The 13,965-nt window shown below is 40.4% G+C and overlaps 1 protein-coding gene across 3 annotated transcripts in view; it reads right to left on the bottom strand.

Moving 5' to 3' along the window:
• The window catches only part of dgkg (diacylglycerol kinase gamma), a 121,315-nt gene extending 110,259 nt beyond the window's left edge, over positions 1-11,056 (bottom strand). For 2 of the 3 annotated variants that reach the window (XM_023336820.1, XM_023336821.1), the window contains exon 1: positions 10,688-11,056. The gene's annotated coding sequence lies outside the window, so the exon portion shown is untranslated. The remainder of the gene's footprint in view (positions 1-10,687) is intronic. The other variant, XM_023336822.1, reaches the window with a different exon arrangement.
• Positions 11,057-13,965: the final 2,909 nt, after the last annotated feature.

Here is a 13,965-nt window from a genome sequence, read left to right as displayed (position 1 = left end):
TTTTGGTTCTTTATATAACTATTTATTTATTTGGGCTGATACTGTTTTTCTTTTGTTGTATTAAGTTTATGGTTGTTGCATTTATTAATTGTCTTTTTCCGTTGGCAGTTGCTGAGGTCCGGTGTTGGTGTGGTGACGGTGTCTCCCTCCTCTGTGTGCCGTGATTCCTGAGTTTGGGTTGTCTCACTGCGTCTGGTGCTTTAAAGGGTTTTTGTTTGGTGGATGCCGTCCCTATAGTGGCCCCTTCTGCCGGTAACCTCAGCAACTGTAGTTTCTTCTGTTTTCTTCAGTTTTTTTTTTTTTTTTTGTTAGGATGAACTGCTTTTAAAAACAAGAGTATTTTAAAAGAATTTAATAAACAGCTTTTTGCACATTTGAAACTGTCTCGGATGTGTCCATCGATGCATGACCGAACCTGTGTGCCTTAAGAAGAAGGTAATATTCCCTGGGTGAAAGTCCCAGGGTGGCGCTGTGGAGCAACTTATTTGGGTCCAGAAATTTAAATTACACAATATTCCTGATTTTAATCTAGTGCCGCCACAGTAGCAATAAAAAATTAAGTACCTTTTAGGCTGAAGAAACACAAATGCTGCTCTGAAAGAAACCAATCCGTTTTTAAAAAGGCTTCTTCAGATCACCTGCAACATTAACAAAGTAGGACTTTTACAGCTTAACTGCTCACAGTAATCGTATTTAATCATATTTTGGAACGTTCTCATATTTATGTATGCTCTTATGGGATCAACAGTAGAAGTAAAATGATGAAGTCATTCCAGTTTTTAACTTCTGATGCCAGATGCTGCTGCCAAGGGCAGAGTAACAAGGCTTTGGTTTTGCATAGATATTAAAGCAAAAATATATTTTTTCTCTGTAAATGCTTTCTCTAACTACTCAGGTGTTTTCTCATCCTGTAAAATCCAGAAGAAGCAAATGGCTGGTTCTAAAATTACAACCCAGTTAGAACTGCTTTATGATCATTTTGACCACTTTTGGTTATGTTAAGTGGGCCGTTTTCAGCCCAGTACAGTCATGTAATGTTTTAGTGTACAGTGCCAACCACAGAACACACAAGATCTTGATGAAAATGAACTAAATTGACATATTTAGTAAATTAGACTTATTTTTCTTGAATATGCCATATAAATACATTTAAAGTGAGGGAGTATTTTACATCCAAAGTCCCAACAGGACTACAATTCAATGTTGAATAGACATTAAAAAGAACACTTGATCAAAGTGCTTAACAATTACAATAATAATCATAAAACAGCAAACAGAGTAAAACAGTAATGAAAGTAAATGGAGATTTCTAAGAACTATGAAGTATCTCAAACAGAATCAATCACAGACCAGAAAAGAAAAATGTGTTTTAGCTGATATTTGAATGATCTGAGCGGTATAAACTCTAGGGCTGGATAATAAATCAACAACAATATATGTAGCAATAGACACACAATCAATATCAATAGATAATAGATCTGATAGAATATCCAATAAGTAAAATAATCACTGAAATCCAATCCAGAACCGCACAGCATTCTGGGGGATGTAGGCAGAGGAAAGGGTTTATCTGCTCAACCTCTCACAGCGAGCTAAGCTAGGTTTGTGGCATCAACTAGCTCGCTCCTTGGTTACCTAGCAACAACCTGTTGAGTAACTTGCGCAGCAGCAGTTCCAGGTTCCACCTTTACGTTTGTTTCGGGTCTCTGAACATCGAGGAGAAACCAGCCAGCTGACCGCAGCTGCTCTGTGATGTTAAGGAGATCACATAGACACGTTGGGGCTAGAACATTTAAGAACTTTAAAAGTGAGCAGTAACATTTTAAAATCAATGCGATGACAAACGGAAACCTTAAGAACAAGCTGATCATGTATCACAAACCTTTGGAGCCGGGCCTGCCGCTGGTGTTCTGTTGGACTTGAATCAACCTGCTGTTCTTCCACATGGTGTTTGTGCCTCTGATATCACCTGCAACCTGAGAACCCGTTCAGCTTCCACGACCATAAAGAACTGGTGCTGAGCTCTTGTGAGGACTTCCAAAGACTTACTTCATACTACATCCTATTCCCGTTCTCAGTATTTCCACTTATATATTTTTTCACTCTAAATGCTTTCTCTAACAACTCAGGTGTTTTCTCGTCCTGTAACTTGATGAAGGCGATTAGTCATCCTCTGGTCCTGCAATGGCCATTCGCCTGCAGCAGGTGTACACCATGGAGTTTACAAGAAGAGATCCAAAGGAAATCTCTGTTGTGTGATGGACGCCACGCTGAGCGGAATCAGAAACCCTCCAACCATGAGAATGCTGCCAATTGATCTGTGATTAACTCTGCTGCCTCACACGAGGCCTTCTGTTCTCCACCCGGTGGTATTTGTGAGATGGAGCCTCACAAATACCAGAGTATTTATGGAAGGAATGGCTGTCATGGCAACTGGGTGATTGTGTGTAAAATTCAGGGGGGGTTTGGGAAAGGGATGGAAAGGCCAGACTCTCCACAACAACTAATTCCACTATATTAGAAGAAGAGTGACAGGCGGTGTGACGTTTACATGCCTCCTGCTCAGACTGAGAATCTTACGGTGTGTGTTATGGAGCAGGATCCTGAGGGAGGTGCTCCCTTTGAAATGACAGAGAAACTAAAACACAACAAGAATAACAGAGAACAGCAGGCACAAGGAGAAAATCTGATCCGAAAAAACTCAGAAGATGGAGAATAAAATAGAACTGGATCATTTTAGTCCTTTGACATTCAGATCTGTTTTGTCCTTTCAATGGAAGGTTTTATTCTCAGGTTTGCTTGTGTCTTTTCATGCACGTCTCCATTGACTCAACAGAACCTGACTGTTTCTCTAAAGCTATTAAAAAAACAATCAAAATTCTTCAAAAGTTCACTCCACACCTGGATTATGAAGGCATTGGCCTCTTATTCTAAAGAAAACATCCAAGACTCTTTAGAACTTTCAACACCTTTAAGGACGATGGTCTGATGAAAACACACTTGTACTTTAGGCCTTAAATACATTCACATTTTTGCAAAAAAAAAAAAAGAAAGAAAACCTTGACAGAAGTAGGGTAGGGGCAGCATCATAATCTGGGATCACTGTATTTCAGGGAATTGGCGTTGGATGAAATTATAAAATGTTTCAAATATGATACAATTTTTTTAAATTTATTTCCACCCCCTCCAGGGGGTCTTTTGTGGGCTCTAGTGTCCCTTATATGACAAGTAGGCTGACAGGAAATGGGGAAGCAGAGGGGGAAGACATGCGGCAAATATCGTCGGGTCTGGGAGTCGAACCCGCGACGGCCGTGTCGAGGACTCAAGGCCTCCAAATATGGGTCGCGCTAACCACTACGCCACCACGGCACGCCCCCTCAAATATGATACAATTTTGTCCTAAAAAATCAGGAGGAATTTATTTGTCAGCATCAAATTGAGTCTAAACATGCATTCAAAATCAAGAAAAAGATTGAGTTTATGCGAGGAAAAGTGAAACTTTGTTAAGGCCGTGTACAGGACATGTTCTTACAGTCTGATCCATGTGGAGAACTCTCTGTGTAGAACCAACAGCACCAAGTCGAAATGTGAGACGCCATTAAACTTCTCCCAGAGGAGAATCAGCAAAGTCTTCATTTTTATTTTGTACCCATTGCTGTACCTGGGTTGTTGCTGCTTTGTTTCGCTGTCATTCCTTCTCAGGTTGGTTTGGTTTTTAGCTGAACTTGATGTCCAATCAAGGACATGTCTGGAAGACATGGTGATAACTGTTCCTCACTCTGCTCCTTTTTCTTCTACTCTTACTATTCTTCATCTGAACATATTGCTGCTGTTTCCTTTATGTTCACTCTGCTTCTCTCTCCAGAGGAGCTGCAGCTGGCCCAGCTGTGACTGGAGGGAGAATCGGCTGAGCTATTGATACCAATAACATCATGTTTCTTTTCCTACAGATAATATGCCTTGACAAACTGTATGTGCTGTTTCATTCTGCAGATTTTACTGGGCTGTATTTCTCTCCTGGATAAACCCACCAAAGACACCACTGGAGCCTCTACATCGTCCCTTCTTGTCTTTGCTAATGCAGACCAGCCCTAAGTAGTAAAGGAGAGATGTAAAGTTCTCCTGGGTCAGTGGTTTTCAGTTTTATGTGTCTGGGTTTGTTTTCTAATCAAGTCTGGTTCTGCTGAAAGTTTCTTCCTGTTTTCCCTCCCACTGCAGCTGCAGAAGGGATTGTGGTAAAGATAATGAGTCAGTTCAGGTGACTTTCCATCATCTCCACATGCTCATTCAGGAGGAGGGTTGGAATAGGCAAGAGTTTCTAGGGAGACTATTTAACAACAAATAACGACCTCAACTTGTTTAAGAACAAATACTGATTTGGAACATAAGTAACTCACTGTGAGTCTATCTGTTTGGAATGAACTGATTTGATGTTATATTAGGGGTGTACCAATTTATCAGCCGGCTGATTTATTTTGGGATTTTGGGAGATCAGTAATCGGCCAATCACTGATCCCTGAAGCCCACTCTATCCCCTGATCTCATCTACCTCAGCAAAGGTCTAAAAATCAGCCTCTGTGAGAGAGATCTGACTGACATCAGGTCATGTCTGTTTGCAGTTAACATGCAACATGCCTGCATGCACTTCTGCAACTTCTGCGACTTTCTTGCTACATTTAGCAATATTTCAGACAAAAACAATTGGTATTGGTCAAAATCGGAATCTGCAGTTCAGGCCTTCTAAAGATTTGTAATTGGTGATTGGCCAAAAAGCTGCAATTGGTTCAGATCTAGTTTATAGTCCTGCACAGAAACTGGTTCTATTTGTTTTATGAAATGGCTGAAGATTTGTTGTGAATCATATGAATAAACTTGAATCGAAATTAAATTATGGTGGTTAAAAAAAATGATAATTTTAAATTGTCTCTTTTTTGCATTATGAAAACTTGGTATTCTGACAGAAATGTGTCGACTTTTTAGATCAATTGTATTGTATTGTTGAAGTAAATTGAATTCTTGGATTAGTTTGTTTCCACATAAATTGAATAGAACAGTCTGACACCAATTCAGTTTTTTTTTTAAATACAGCACTGCTGCAGTTTGATGTCAAAATCAATTCTTGATTTTATCATTCAAATAACTCAAACTGATGTTGATGGTAATGACTTACATAAAACAAGAAAAGAAAGCGTGACATCATATTTCTATAGTAATCTTGATTTTTTTTAATTATTATTTTTAATAAGGTGTAACAAGGTCACAGGTGGAGAACAGAAGGAACCTCCAACTGACATATGGACATAAAGAAGGAAATGAAGCAAGAAAAAGAAAAACAATTTTTTTCTTCTTGTTCTATGAATATCAGAAGTTTTCTGATGCTTTACTTTTTACCGTTATTAGTTTATCAGCTACTGAGCTGCTTGTTTTCAATAGTAAAGTTAAAAGAACAGTTGCATAAATGTGACGTCATCTCACCAACAGATTGGCTTACTGAAGAAAACGAGGCCAGTGACTGTTTTGTTCATTTGTTTCTTCATAACTTTGTAATTTTGGTTTTTTTATGATGTGAAGTGCTTTGCTGCTGAAATGTGCTATACAAACATACTTGATTGATTGATTGAAGACAAAATAATTTCAAAGAATATTTTTGCTGTTTTTAAAAAAACTGTTAGCTGTTAGGAATTAACTGCAAATACAGTAGAATTTTCTTAAACCAAATCAAGCTCTTAAATGTTCCAAACTAGAATCAGACAGTCCTCTCAGCCGTCCTGTTCTGCCATCATTTTATCGACCCACAAGTCCTCAGTGATCCGGTTCAGAGTGGAAGGATCAGGTCCTGTACGTGTCTGTGTGTTCAGTTGGATCCTGTCTGTGCTGAAATGTGAGAAGAACTTTTCTAAAGCTCCAGATCATTAAGAAAAGCAACATTCAGCTTGAACATCACAGCTGAAATGGAAAGCTTTATATAGTGACACCAAACTTTGGTGATGTCATCAGACATCAACACAAAGAATTTATGTAATTAATATCTCCATCAGAATGGAGGACTAAAAGCAGCACTAGAGCTACACGGGCGACTGATTCATCAAGGCTTAATGTGTTCAAACAACAACTTTATTTTGAGCACATCTGGTATGTCATAAAACGCTGCATAAGTTCGGAGCTGAGAGTGTTCTGCTGTTCTTCTGCTGTTGCCTTTTTCACTCCACAAGTCATCAAGCTCCATTAAAGCAGCATTACTGCCGACAGAAAGCTCCGTCTGCGCTCAGGGCAGCTGGGAGGATCTGAGTCAGGTCCACCTTAAGGTCTCCATGTGCTTCAGATAAACTGAATGTTAAACTACAAAATCATGTATGAAGCCTGTTCAGCAGCAGAGGCAGGGCAGACTGCTTCTCACAGAACACTACTGATGTAAGTGTGTTAAAGTATTGTTGGTTTTTACATCAACTCCATCACAGCGTCTCTACAAAATAAGTCCCTGTAAGAACAGACTCTGCTACATTTTAAGGAAGCATTAGGATCCGTCATGTGAACACACAGCTGTCCATTGTTCCTCCCTGTGCTTATTTTTGGCTCCATGTGATATTAATCTTTTTTTTTTTCACAGTTTTTGATGGAGTGAAGAATCGGTGTCAGTGCTTTTTGGCAGATGAACTGCTTGACAAACTGTGCTGGACGTAGTCAGTGAAGCAGAACTCTGGGCTGCCGCTTGTACAGTTACAGTATAAAATTAACAGCAATAATTTATCATACAGAACAAAGAAATATGTTCACCATGTTATGGACACATTTGTAAATACAGAGTTCCAAAATAAATATTTAATTTATAAACTAAATGCTTAGCTTTTTAATTAAATATTTAGTTAAGAAGCTAAATATTTCACTTGCAAACTAAATATTAAATTTTCAAACTAATATCTATAAATATGAGCAAAAATGTTCAGCTCGCAACTATTGAGGTCTGACCTAAATATTTAGCTTGGAAAGTATATATTTAGTATGAAAAGTAAATGCTTCTGAATTAGCTTGTGAATGAAATATTTAGTTTGGAACACTCATGTTTCTAAATGTATGAAAAACATGGTTAAAGTATTATTTTAAAAAAATTAACATCCACATTTTTTTTACTCTCTAACAGGCTAAAAAACCCAGATCATTTCTGTTCATTTCTTACTGTGTAACTTTACAGACGGCAGCCCATTGAGGACATACAGAACATGTTCTACTTGAGACAGACTGCTTCTTTTTCCTGCTAATGCTCACTGCTGTATGTTTGCTTTTAACCAGTTCAATGTGTTGATCATGCTAGTGGCTAGCTTACCAGTCCTGCAATTTGTTACTATAGAAACGCCCCCAGTGTGTCCTGAGAGAGTTCATCAAATTCTCTGAAGGGACATGCCATGTTTTTCACTGTACGCATATACTGTATATTTAATATTACAATGAATCATAATTTGACCTAATTTATAAGGGAACTGGCACCACTCAACAAGATGACAGCTGTTTGGATTTTTACTGTTTCATTTTGTTCAGCTGGACAAAAAAAAATTAATATACTGAAGGAAGTAAGACAAATAAGATTTGCTAAATTATAGAAACTATGGATTAAAAACTTTCTGCTAAAATTATAGAAATATTCTGTAAACATGTGCAGCATCAACATTCTCTGAAGGCAGTGATCCAATGATCAATGTTCGTACAGTCAGAAAAAAAGAATCATAAAGGTAATGCAGATACAATGAAATATTTTTCATGAACCACCAATTTTTATCAATCTGCTGTCCAGACATGAGGTTTGTCTGAATCCCACTGTGACGGCGACACATGCAGAAGGACCAGCTGTGTAAAACAGATCCAACATGCAGGCAGTGAATGGAAGAAAATCCTTAAATTCCGTGTTTGTGTATTCTGAGCACCTCAGCTCATCACAGTATCTCTGTGTGGTTTTACTTTAGATTTAATCTCACCACTTGACACTCAACAGGAAGTTCAGCCTTTATCTGATCCTGAAACTCATTAAAAAATTTTAGAAATACATGAAGCAGCTGATTTGGAAAAGAGTAACTCTGAAAGGACTGAGATGTGTTCTCTCATCACCCTCAGCATGTCTGGCTGTCTGAATCTAAAGTGTGGAAATAAAAATAGAAATCAAATAGGAATATAAATAGCCTTTATTGTCCCACGGAGGGGAAATTCAGGCGTCAGACATGCATAGGCTCACACAAACCTTCCAAAAATATATTAAAATAAGCTTACCAATAGCAACAATAATAGCAATAATAATATACTATATATATGTTAACACTGTAACATACTATTATAAATAGATGATATTAAACTATTTCAGTAGTATTGTTTTTAGATTAATGTAATCAGATCATCACATGACATTTCTGTTCTAAAGCTGCATTCACCGCAGTGCAGCTGTCTCTACAATCACAGGTGCTTTTACAAAGTACTGACTGCATGACATGTGATTTTTTATTTGTAAAATAATTCATATTTTCCTTCCACGTCCCAAAGCTGTGCTACTTTATTTTGCTCTGTCACATAAAATGCGCTGAAGCTTGGTGCTGGAAAGGGACAAATGTTTAAAATGTGTGAATACTTCTGGGAGGCACAGTACCTGTCCATGTTCACTCTGTGTTTTGGGTCCAAATATTGTACTTTGCTTTAAATCCTTTAAAAACCTTTCATGAGATAACAAGACTATGATTAATCATCTCTGTCATGTGAAACAAATGTTAACCCAAACCCTTTGCCTGGACACCTGACCTGGGATCTTGTGATTAAAAACAAAATCAGACGGATCTTCACCAAAACATCTGTCAGTGTTGTATGTTAACTTTAGTTGTTACAAAACTGCTATAGATCAAATATGAGTTAAAAGAAATTTGACTTCCTAATTTAATGGTTTGAAATTGGGCCTCTGTCTCTTTAAAACCTCCTGCTCTTTCTGAAACTCCACCTCCAGGAAGTCATCACAACATGGCTCCTCCATTAACCCTTTAATAAATTTGACCAGCGTTGCTCTGAGCAGTAGCTCCTATAATGAGTCCCGCCAGGTGTTTGCTAATTGCTGCTGGCTAGTCTGAAGGAGCTGAGTGGGGGGAGATTTGGGGTGTGTGAGGCGGAGGCTTGGCAGCCGCAGCTCTGAGGAAGAACTGTGCTGTGAAGGCGGAGCTAGGTCCACCCAGGTGTTTTCCACAGCTGATTGGTTGCCATGGGAGATTATAGGATTTCTCAAACATGCATGAAATAATTAAGGCAAAACTCCAGGTAGGTTTTTGATGACAGAATAATATCATAACATGATGTAGAGCTGAAAAAGATTTTACATAATACTGCCCCTTCGGCCTTGGGCTTTTTGTCCCAACACAAACACTAAGTTTACTTCCTGGCAGATTTTTTTGTTTTCTTGGCCACTTGAATGATGACAGCAAAAACATTTCTGTTTCTCCATGATAGTTGTCGGGTGCAGCCATTTGCTCAGTGTGTTGGTTCTGTTTGAATCACAGTGAGAACAAAAACAAACGGGAGTTTTTGTCCTGATTACACAGAATACGGTACACAAGGGCTCAAACAGCCCCGGAAGGCAACCATCTCTGCTGAGAGAGTGGATCAGTAGTCAGTGAGTTTCTGGTCTCCTGACAGAACCTTCCGTGTTTCATCCTGTGGAAGCGAAGTGAGTATTCATCCAGACAAACTGCCGTGTTTGTTTTGTTTTTTTCCTTCTTAAGCCTCGTCCTGATTGGTGGCTCATCATCAGAGGGGTCCAGCAGCATGCTCAGGTCCAGTCCTCTCACCTAAAGCAGGCGCATGGCCCATGCAGAGCACACCGATGCATGCGTCCCATCCTGACACTCAGAGCGTGAGCCACATGTTCAGAGTGCAGTTAAATGATCCTCCCAACACGCCCTGCTCACATCCACTCTCCACTCAGCTCTGTCCTCTCCAGCTCACAGATCGTGTTTCCACACAGAATAGTCGGACGGCGATCCACTGAGTGGGCTCCGTCCAGGAAAACAGCAACCGTGACATTTGGGGATTGCTTTATGAGATGTGATTAGGTGTGTGAGAGGAAATTCATCGGCTGCCTCCAACTAAACCGTCGCTCTGAATCAAGCAGGCTGGGATTAAAGAGTGTAAGACTGTGCAGCTCTTGGTCAAAACAACTACAGTCAGAATTAGCTTGAAGTGGATGCAAAATGTTCAGAAATGAGTTCAGAACTGATCATGAACTCATTGTTCATGATCATTTCTTAGTAATGAGCCTCCTCTCAACATGGGGAGCTCTGACTGAAGGATGTCTTTGACCAGATGTTTCTCTCTGGCAAAGTGTGACCTGACCCAGGGAGGGAATGTCTGCTGCTTTCATTAAACACCAGCTGATCAGACTACAGTATTGATCGCATCATGTGCTGAAATGCTGCTTGGCTCAGCAGCAACCCGTCGACTTCACAAAACGGCGCGATAAGGAAGCATAAAATGTAAGTTTAAGAATCACGAGGGAGAAATTCAGACAAAACATGTGACATGCGTCAAAGCAAGCCAAAACCGGACGAGAGTCAAACAGCAACAAACATCCGATGACACACGCAGACGAAGAGAGAAACCAGGACGCTCCTCCACACCAGAGAGAGAGAAAGAGAGGGACGGAGGGACGGAGGGACGGAGTCTGTCCTACCTGTGGGCTCTGCTGATCCCAGCCCAGACCGTCCACCATCCCCGGTCTCTGCCCTGCCGGCTCAGGCAGTCCTCCAGCCCGTGTCTCACAGACGCGGAGTTGTGGCTGTGCAGGACTGGTGTCTGGTTCCCAGCGAGCCACAGAGACGTCCTCACTGCAAACGCTCAGCTACATGCAGCGGCAGCAGCAGCAGCGGCCACTGGATCCTCAGCAGACGCTCCATCTCTCCCCTCTCGCCTGAATTCATTAAACCTGCCTTTTCCCCTCCCTCTGCCTTCTTCCTTCACTTCTCTGTCTTTCTTTCAGATTCTCGTGAGCATGGTTAATGCTCCGGGTGTGTGTGTGTGTGTGTGTGCTGCTGATTTCTCACATGCAGTTTCCTCTCTTGCTCTCTTCCCCCCCTCTCTCTCTCTCTCTCTCTCTCTCTCTCTCTCTCTCTCTCTCTCTCTCTCTCTCTCAGTGATCAACAAGCTTTTCTTTGCTTCTTTAAATCTCTCCTCCACAAAAAAAAAAACAAATAAAGATTTATAAACATATCTAGTATTAGTTTTTTTTATCAGAAGAAAAACATGAAGTCCTACAGGTTTTAACAGAGGAGATAAATAAGGAAGACATTCTGGGAATTATTTCTGATATCTATTTGCAGTCAGAATTTCAAAAAGTTTCAGATCTAAAAGCACTGAACACTCCTTTGAGTTAGAGTTTTATGATGTCATATCAGGAATATTTTAGAAAAAAAAAGACTAAATTTCTACCAGACAAAAACTTTAAAAAAAATTTTTAAGATTAATCTCAGAAATGTTCTTGAAAAAAACAACTTGGAAATCCATCCATTCACTTTCTAACACTCTTGTCCCTAATGGGGTCAGGAGTTTTGCTGGTGCTTATCTCCAACTAACGTTCCGGGCGAGAGGCGGGGTTCACCCTGGACAAGTCGCCAGTCTGTCGCAGCAACTTGGAAATCATTTTTTCTTTTACTTTTGAAACTCAGAAATGTCCAAGTTTTCTCCAGAGCATTTAATACAATTCAGCCTGATCTGCTTTGTCAGGAACTCCAGAAGACACAGGCAGATGCCTCAACAATCACCTGGATCTATGAGAGGACTGAGATTGAAGGACTGAGTGTCTAACTAGGTAATCAGCAACACAGGAGCACCACAGAGCTCTGTACTCTCCTCACTCCTTTTCACTGTCTACACATCAGACTTCTTGCAAAAGTCTGACTTCTCTCATCTACAGAAATACTCAGATGACTCTGTAGTTGCCATATGTGTCAGAGATGGACAAGAGTCTGAGCACAGAGAGCTGGTGGAGCGCGTTGTGTCAGGGAGGGAACAATCATCTCATCTTAAATGTGAACAAAACAAGGGAGATTATTGTAGATTTCAGGAGAAACAGAGTTAGATCAAACCATATTTCCATTCTGGGACAAGAAGTGGAAGTGGTCGAGGAATATAAATACCTTGGTGTTCATCTGGACAACAGCCTGGACTGGAGACGCAACAGTGAAGCATCTATAAGAAGGAACAGAGCAGACTGGACTTGTTGAGGATGATAAGATCATTCAGGGTTTCTACCAAGATGCTGTAGATGCTGTCGTCTGTTGGGGCAGCAGCATCAGAAACAGGGATTTATAAAAGCTCAGCAACCTGATAAAGAATTCTGGTTCTGCTCTGGTTCTGTTCTGGTTTTGTTCTGGTTCTTTTCTGGTTCTGCTCTGGTTCTGTTCTGGTTTTGTTCTGGTTTTGTTCTGGTTCTGTTCTGGTTCTGCTCTGGTTCTGTTCTGGTTTTGTTCTGGTTCTTTTCTGGTTCTTTTCTGGTTCTGCTCTGGTTCTGTTCTGGGGATGACTGTGGAACCTCTGGAGATTATGATGCAAAAAATATGATCTTACATCAAATTATGGACAACCCTGACCATCCTCTTCATGAGACTGTCTTGGGAAAACAGAATGTCTTTAGTTAGAGGTTTCTGCAGAGTCACAGTAATACAGACGGCTAGAGGAGCTCTGTCCTGCCCACAGCCATCACCATCTCCAATAACTCTGAAAAAATATGAGTTACAACATTTCCCTTCAAGATGAATAAAATATATATATTTTAATTTAATTTAACTGAACATCCGGTAAGATAGCAGAAGTTGCCCTGAAGACATGGAAGTAGAAAAATATGCAATAACTATTTTCAGGCAGAATTCTCCAGTCGGTTTTCACTCCCTCTTTTATTTTTTTTAGCACACAACATTTGTGTGTTTCCTGATGTCTTAGACTCTAAGACGTAGAGTCTGAGTGACGTCCTGCTGCTGTATGTGTGCATATAAAAACCGTCTTCCAGGCGACCGGCGGAGCCGTCCTCCTGGTTCTTTCTGCTGCCTGGAGGTTTCTACTTCTCCATGTCACACGAACAAAGTTTGTACCAAAGCGGAGCAGTGAGCAGTGGGAGCCACCAAGCAAAGATCTGAAACTTTACAGAAGAACAACAAACATGGCACAAACAGGAAATCGACATTTAAGCTGCCTCTGTCCCCACAGCAGCCAAGAATGTGTTTGTTTTCTTAAAAAAGAAAAAAAAAAAGCCTGATTTCTTTTCTAAACAGAGCCTGACATCCACTGATAACTTTTAAGCCCCGGAGCGTGGATTTGGGGCGGACGCTGCAACGCACGGCCCGCTGGAGGTCAGCTGTGATGATGTCAGCACACAGAGCAGCCAGATGTCAGGTGACACGATGCTAATATAAGTATCAGCTATAGGCAGAGAGGAAAGAGTGGTCTTTGGAGGCAGCAGTGAAAAGAAATGACTTTAACTTTAAATAAAATGCATGTGAATGTGATGTGAACAACCCAGTGTTGTTTGGTTTGTGATCAGAAGATCCAGTTCAGCCTGATAAGAATCAAATACTGGGAGCTTTTTTAACCAGCCCTTTATGCTGGAAGCCTTGGGGGTTAACTAAATAGAGTTAGTTTATTTTTAGAGAAATTGCTGCTTAGTAAATGTGGTGTGGCCATGACTATCATACATATCTGACTTTTTGCATTACTACCCAGAGTAGAGAGCTGATAGAAAAAGCTATTTCAACAGTTACAGTTGCTCAACATGTTTCACACGAACACAGTATGACCAGGGAAGGGATCATGGACCTGAAATATGAAGAGTGAACTGTGCCTTTAAATGTTTGCACACCTGAGCAGGTTTTGTTTCTTTAAATCAAACCTCGTGACTAAACGTGTCTCCGGCTCAGACAGAGATGACATGAACTGCTTTCCTCAGCAGCAGGAGCAGCA

Source organism: Xiphophorus maculatus, chromosome 7 (genome assembly GCF_002775205.1).
Source record: "Xiphophorus maculatus strain JP 163 A chromosome 7, X_maculatus-5.0-male, whole genome shotgun sequence".
NCBI lineage: Eukaryota > Metazoa > Chordata > Actinopteri > Cyprinodontiformes > Poeciliidae > Xiphophorus > Xiphophorus maculatus.
This window is presented reverse-complemented; position numbering and strand designations above follow the sequence as displayed.